Source organism: Bufo bufo, chromosome 1 (assembly GCF_905171765.1).
Source record: "Bufo bufo chromosome 1, aBufBuf1.1, whole genome shotgun sequence".
In the NCBI taxonomy this organism is placed as follows: domain Eukaryota; kingdom Metazoa; phylum Chordata; class Amphibia; order Anura; family Bufonidae; genus Bufo; species Bufo bufo.
The window spans coordinates 39,360,538-39,367,827 of NC_053389.1; positions in this window are offsets into that span (position 1 = coordinate 39,360,538).

Sequence of the window (7,290 nt, forward strand, 5' to 3'; positions counted from 1 at the left end):
ACATTGGATATGTATGGGCAGTTTGGACAACTGTACCGGCCAACATGGACTAAAATGTGTATGGCCGTGTTTGCGAAACGATCGTTGTTTGTTCAACTGCTCTTCCACCAACTTCTGTCTATTATGTATGGCTACCTCATTCAGTTGGCTCTCTTACAGAATAGTAGAAAGTCATATTTACTGGTGACTCACTTCATTATTGCCGATCAATGGAAATTCCTAGACGTCACATCGGCTTCGGAGCTCTCCTATCTAATCTCTTACACGTACTCCCTGGAATTATTATATGCCATTGTAACACATAAAGAAGTCTAGCTCCCATGGAAGGACTATCAGCATGTAGCACAATGCAATATTGTTTTGAATTTGCTTCACACATCTTGTGTGAACTTGGAATGGCTGCACTGTTATATTGTGGCAACCCCTCAGCTGTGAAAAAGCATCAGGTCAGAATGGGTTTTCAGCCTCTGGATGTAAATATTATTTGCACTCACTGACAGCAAGCATTTTCAGTACACAATTCAACTTTATTTCCCTCCTCTGTGTCTTATAATGTTCTAACAGATGCTTGGTGACCACCACTAATGGCTGCCATGACAGTGTCCATGGGGAAGGGCGGGTCACCCAGTTGTCTATACTGTATGTATACAGACTATATAGACTCTCCATAATCACAAGAATGGGGGAGTCCTGACCCTGTTTCCATGGGGGATAGCTGAACAAGCGCACCTCTGCTCCATTCATCCCTATGGGAACGTTGGCTTGGCTATCTCTGACAGTCTAATGGGCTTTGAATAGAGCAGGTCTCTGGATGAGTGGAGGTCCGAACATTAGGACCCCCACAATCTTACAGTTTTCCCTTATCCTGTAGATATCCTGCAGATTTTGAGAAAGAATATGCTCTAAAATCTGCACAGTGTTTTTCCTTTACTTTTTATGGCTTTTCATCTTTTTTTATGGGACCAGATGTTACTGTAAAGTGTATAGTACATTATCAAATGCAATACTTAAAGAGGACCTTTCACTAGAATAAAGCATCTAAACTCACTATACAGACATGGAGAGCGGCGCCCAGGGATCTCCCTGCACTTACTGTTATCCCCGGGCGCCGCTCCGTTCTCCGGTTATAGCCTCCGGTATCTTCATAGTTAGGCTCCACCCAGGGGAACCTGCTGGCGTCTCATTCTCCCATGCTGTAGCGCTGGCCAATCGCAGCGCTCAGCTCATAGCCTGAGAGAAAAAAGAGCCTCTCAGGCTATGAGCTGAGCGCTGCGATTGGCCAGCGCTACAGCATGGGAGAATGAGACGCCAGCAGGTTCCCCTGGGTGGAGCCTAACTATGAAGATACCGGAGGCTATAACCGGAGAACGGAGCGGCGCCCGGGGATAACAGTAAGTGCAGGGAGATCCCTGGGCGCCGCTCTCCATGTCTGTATAGTGAGTTTAGATGTTTTATTCTAGTGAAAGGTCCTCTTTAAAGTTTTTAGTAACGATTTGTATGCAGAAAATCTGCAAAACCACACAGAAAAATGCACATAAACCTGCACTATTTATCGCTCTTTTTATGCATTTTTTATGTTTGTGGTGCGGATTTGATGTCGTTTTGCAGCAGATCTCACCCTGTCATTGAAAAGGGTGAAATCTGCGCAGGAAAAACGCAACACCAGTTGACATGATGGCAGATTTCAAAATCCGCACAGCAGGTCAATTTCCGCACCTAAGAAAAAAAGTAAAGTGTACATCAGATTTGTCTAATCTCATACATTTTGCTGGTACTGTATTACACTGCGGTACCTCCAGATACCCATTGACTATAATCTGGCAGTGATCCAGACTCTTTTCCAGGATAAATGCAAGGTTTTCGCCAAACAAATACCGCTACATGCTGGCTTTTATGCCGACACAACCCGTCGGATCAGGCTCCCAAATACTGTAAACGTAGCTTTAAGGTGTTTGAAAAAAAATACTGATAAAAAAAAGCTAAAAAAAACCAAACAAATGATGGTAAAAAAAAAAGCACCCAAAAAAATATGTATAAAGGAAGCCAAATATTGCATTTTTCACAGCTTTTTCTTTCCATCTAACACTTTAAATATCTCTTCTTTTTTTTTTGGTGTTTTTCAAAGCCTGGCTAAAAATCCTGATTGCCTGATGAGGGTGGTTCGCATCTGTGTTCTGGATTCCATTATGGTTTTCCGTTATAACATGGTTATAACGGAAAATAACGGAATCCATAAGACAGAAGTAAAAACGGAAGCCTTTAGAGGCATTCCGTTTTGATCCGTCTTAATAGAAGTCTATGGAAATCATAATGTATCCATCTGGTTCCCGTCATGCAAGACGGAAAACAAAGTCCTGTCGACAGGACTTTTTTCTCCGTTCTGCATAACGGAAACCAGACGGATCTGTTATGATTCCCATAGACTTCTATTAAGACGGTATGCCTTTTAAAGGCTTCCGTTTTGCATTCCGTCATAATACAAGTCTATGGGCAGCAGAACGGATCCGTCCTTCCGTCTTATGGATTCCGTTTTTTTCCGTTATAACGGAAAGCCATAACGGAATCCAGAACGCAGATGTGAACCCACCCTAATTCGCGGCAGTATTAGGGCGGGTTCTCACCAACGTTATAAATTCCGTTATAGTGTTTTGTTATAAAAGGGTGATAATTGAATATAACAGAATTTTAGGACGGAATGCAAAATGGAACCCTTTAAGAGACATTCCGTTTTGCTTCGTCCTAATATATTTTTATGGGCACATATGACGTTTACGGTTTTTCCGTTATGCATAATGGAGAAAAACGGAATCGTTATTTGAGCTCATAGAAATATATTAGGACAAAGCAAAACAGAATGCCTCTTAAAGGGTTCCATTTTGCATTCCGTCCTAAAATTCTGTTATATTCTGTTATAACTCTCTTATAATGGAACCATATAACGGAATTCCTAGCGCTGGTGAGAACCTGCCCTTACACTGCTAGATCATTGCTAACGAGCGTTCCTACAAATGCTTCTTAGCGATAATCTGCCAAACCATCGGCCAGTATAATACAGCCTTAGGGCTCATTCACACGAACGTGTGCTGCCCGTTGCCGTATTGCGGACCGCATTTGCGGATCTGCAGTACACGGGCACCGTTCGGTGTACATTCCGCATCACGGATGCGGACCTATTCACTTCAATGGGTCCGCAAATCTGGAGATGCGGAACAGTGCGGAACGGAAGCACGGAACAGAACACTACGGAAGCACTACGGAGTGCTTCCTGGGGTTCCGTCCTGTGCCTCCATACCGCAAAAAGATAGAACTTGCTCTATCTTGTTGCGGAACGGACGGATCGCGGACCCATTCAAGTGAATGGGTCCGTGATCCCCATGCGGCTGGGCCACGGTCGGTGCCCATGCATTGCGGACCGCCATTTGCGATCTACAGCACAGGCATGGGCTTCGCAGCGGACAAGAAGAAAGAAGAGAGACGGCACGTGTGCACTGCGCGCTCCATCTCCGCATACAGCTGATCGGCGGGGGTGTCAGAGTTAGACCCCTGCCGATCTGATATTGATGACCTATCCTGAGGTTAAGTCATCAATATTAAAAGCCTGAACAACCCCTATAAGACTGGATTCACACACTGCATTTTTGTAAAAAAAAATTAAAGGCCCCTCCCTATACACAAATTTGCAGTTTTGTTTTTTATTTTGTAAAAATGTCAGAATAACTACACATGTTTATTTTTTTGTGGTGTTTTTTGCAGGGATTTTTGTGGTGTTTTTTTGCAGGTCTTTTTTTTTTTTTTCTTACCACCAGTGTTCCCTTTATGGCATTTTTCCTCTATAGTAAAAGAGATCCAGCATGCTGCATTTTGGAAAAGACTCAAGAAAAAAAACGGTGCCTTATGAATAAGAACACTAGTATAAAAAATAAAATAAAAACGCTTGTGTGCCCTGCCCTATTTATATTTCCTACAGACCTCCAACTAACTTCTGGAGCTGGCGTTTTTACAGCAAAAAATGCAGGTGCAAAAAAAGCCACTAAAAACGCAAATGTGCAGAAAAACACCAGCAAAAAGCTACGTGTGAACCCAGTCTAACAGTAGTTTTTGTGGTCAAAACCCCTTGGGGTCAAATTTCTATAGTAAATTACTGAAAACTCTACATACAGAACAGTTTTGGAATATTTCTAGCAATTTTCGTGGCAAGAAAAACACACCCCAAAAATGTGTCATAGATGAAAAACACCATAAAATTATACACTAAATTAATGCAGTTTTTATGAGACAAAAACCTGCAAAAAGCTGCAAGAAGGAAACCAAAATTAGATAATTTATCTACTAAATAATTTTAAATAAAAAAGGGTAACAATCACATATAATAGGGTCTATATAACAGCATAACAGAACAATCTTTAGACGAGATTCTAGCTTTAGTAATAATGGAAAGCAAAAGCATTACACAAAGATGTAGCAGAGTTGGGATTGTAACTGAATTGTTTCTTTTGTGACAGATAATGTAGTGTTGTCCTTACTGGAAGCAGATGATATCGCCATGTGCTAAATGACAGTCAAGGTCGGGCTCTAATGCATTGGTCAAACTCAGCTCTGCTACATCTGTATACTAAGTGACAGCAATGTACAGTCAACTGACATGGTGCAGATGATAACATACCTGCTGGCTGCCCTGGATATGTCACATTCACACATCCCGTGGCTTATATACTTTCCTGTGAGGGCAGAAGCCAATGGGTTAGAGGCTGCATACCTGAAGAACAGGTGTAGCTAGACACATGCCGCAGTCACTGAGAATGTTACACATGGGAGGGGTACGGGACCAAAAGGACTTACAAAGAAGAGGTAAAGGAAACTCCAAGGAAACTGATATAAATAAAAAATATTAGGAGAGAGAAAAAGAAAAAAAAAATCAGATAAAAAAATAATCCAAAAAGTTGCGGACCTGGATTGGTCGATGACGTCTGTTCTTAACAATATTTTACGAGGAACCCTTGGATTTACAGGTTGTTCATTACCACTGCCGTCGCTACGCGTGAGTGAAGCCGAGGTAGAAGGAGCAGGTGGAAGACATGAAGTAATGACATGCCAAGTTATTAAGTGATCTTATGGCATATAAATCTGACCAGCCCCTGTAGATATCAGTGTAGGTACACATTGAAATGTATGTGCAATGTATAGGTCTGTATATATGCATGTATACGCAAGGGCGGATTGTCCATAGAACTTACACCCAAGCCCTCCTCTAATATGGAGTTGGTCGCCCCTTTAGTCTTCTAGGAAGACTTTCTACAAGGTTTTAGGGGGTGTATGTGGGAATTTTTGTCCATTTATCCAGGAGAGCATTGGTAAGGTCAGTGTCATGCCCTGCTCAGGCTAAGTGCGGAGGTCTGCCAGGTTAGCAGCAACTGTGTAGCCTTTTGTTTTTGTTTTGGAAGTGAGCTATATCCGCCTCCCTTCAGGTGCACTGGGTGGGGTCATTGGTTTGAGTTTAGATTACGCCCACTCCCAGTGTCCTGTGCGGGTTATAGCTTCTGTCTGGCTCAGAGGAAGGAAGGATCTGCTGTTCCTGCTCAGTAGAAGATAAGTTGGTTTTGTTTATCTTGTGGTTGTCTGTCTAGACTGTTAGAGAGACACCTGCCCCCTCCAGGTCTGAGGATGCAGGCTGCCTCTTTTCCCCTTTCACCATCTTAGGTATTTTAGGGAATCTTCAGCCTAGGCACTAGGACACGTTTATTCCCACCTTCAGGGTCTGAACGTGGGCATAGAAGTCTAGGGAGAGCTGGTAGGGATTTGTCAGGAGGTGACCTTATCCCCAGCTTCTTGCCTAGACACTTGTTTGTTGATTTTCTGTGTATCTTGTATCCTGTCCGCCGTGACAGTCAGACACTGATGTTGGAGGAGAGGGACTAGCTCACAATCTTCATGCTAGTTCAGCAGTGGCCTTGGGTGGGGAGGGGGGTGGCAGGGGGGTAGTTGCCCAGGGACCCAAACTGCCGGGGGACTCTCAGCAGCCTGAAATGACTTCACATTAACTGCACTGATGACACAAACCCTGTATCCTTAGTGCAGTTCCAAGCCTTAGAAAGCTAAAGGAACTGTGATGAAATCATCACAGGTTCTGAACTGTATAGGAGTAAAGGTACTGCATTGACAATGGTGTAGTTCCTAGGTACAGCAGGTGCAGCTGCAGGACCTGTGATGACATCATTAAAGGTCCTTCACCCCCTGATTATAGAACTGCAGGGTTGAGACTAGAATGGAGTGGATACAAGGAGGTCCTCCCTTTTTCTCTCAATGTGCCTTAACCCTAAAAGTATCCATAAGGCCTCTTTCAGATGAGCGCGTGCAGTCTGAAAATCACGCTCCGTGTAGGAGTGTGATCCTTTGTTCTGGACACTGCTTGTCTTGCAGCAGCACACGGCATTATTCTGACTTATAATACTGTGTGCCTCTGCATGACCCTCCTTCTACAGGATCATACTGACATAAAGCTGTTACCATGATTCTTTAGCAGTAAAGTCATGCAGAGGTACACAGCATTATAAATCAGTATAATGCCGTGTTCTCCCGATGGGCAATGTGTAGAATGGAGGATCACGCTTACACATAGAGCGTGTTTTCTGGACTGCACATTGTCGTGTGAAGCAGCCCTAACATTAATAGTAAACCTAACTTTAAGCCAAACTACAACCCCCAATACCTCATGTACCTCACACAGTGACCATAATATATGACTGTCCATGGTTTATTACCGCTTCTGCCGTCTTTTTTGCTCGGTGCATAGGGCAACGGAGAAAGTTGTTGTGGGCAACGGAGAAAGTTGTTGTGCAACTTTGCCCAGTTGAATCAAAGGTCACGTGTCACAGGTTAGTGGGAGCAATACATGCCCAGGGTGCTGGTAACACATGTTACTTCACTGAGGTCAGGGCTCTTTGCGGCCAGAGTGACCATTGGTCATCTCTCTTATTAAAGAGGACCTTTCACCATAATAAAACCTCTAAACTAACTATACAGCCATGTAGAGCGGCGCCCAGGGATCCCCCTGCACTTACTGTTATACCTGGGCGCCGCTCCGTTCTCCGGTTATAGCCTCCGGTATCTTCATAGTTAGGCTCCACCCAGGGGAACCTGCCGCCGTCTCTTTCTCCTATGCTGTAGCGCTGGCCAATCACAGCGCTCAGCTCATAGCCTGAGAGAAAAAAAACCTCTCAGGCTATGAGCTGAGCGCTGCGATTGGCCAGCGCTACAGCATAGGAGAAAGAGACGGCGGCAGGTTCCCCTGGG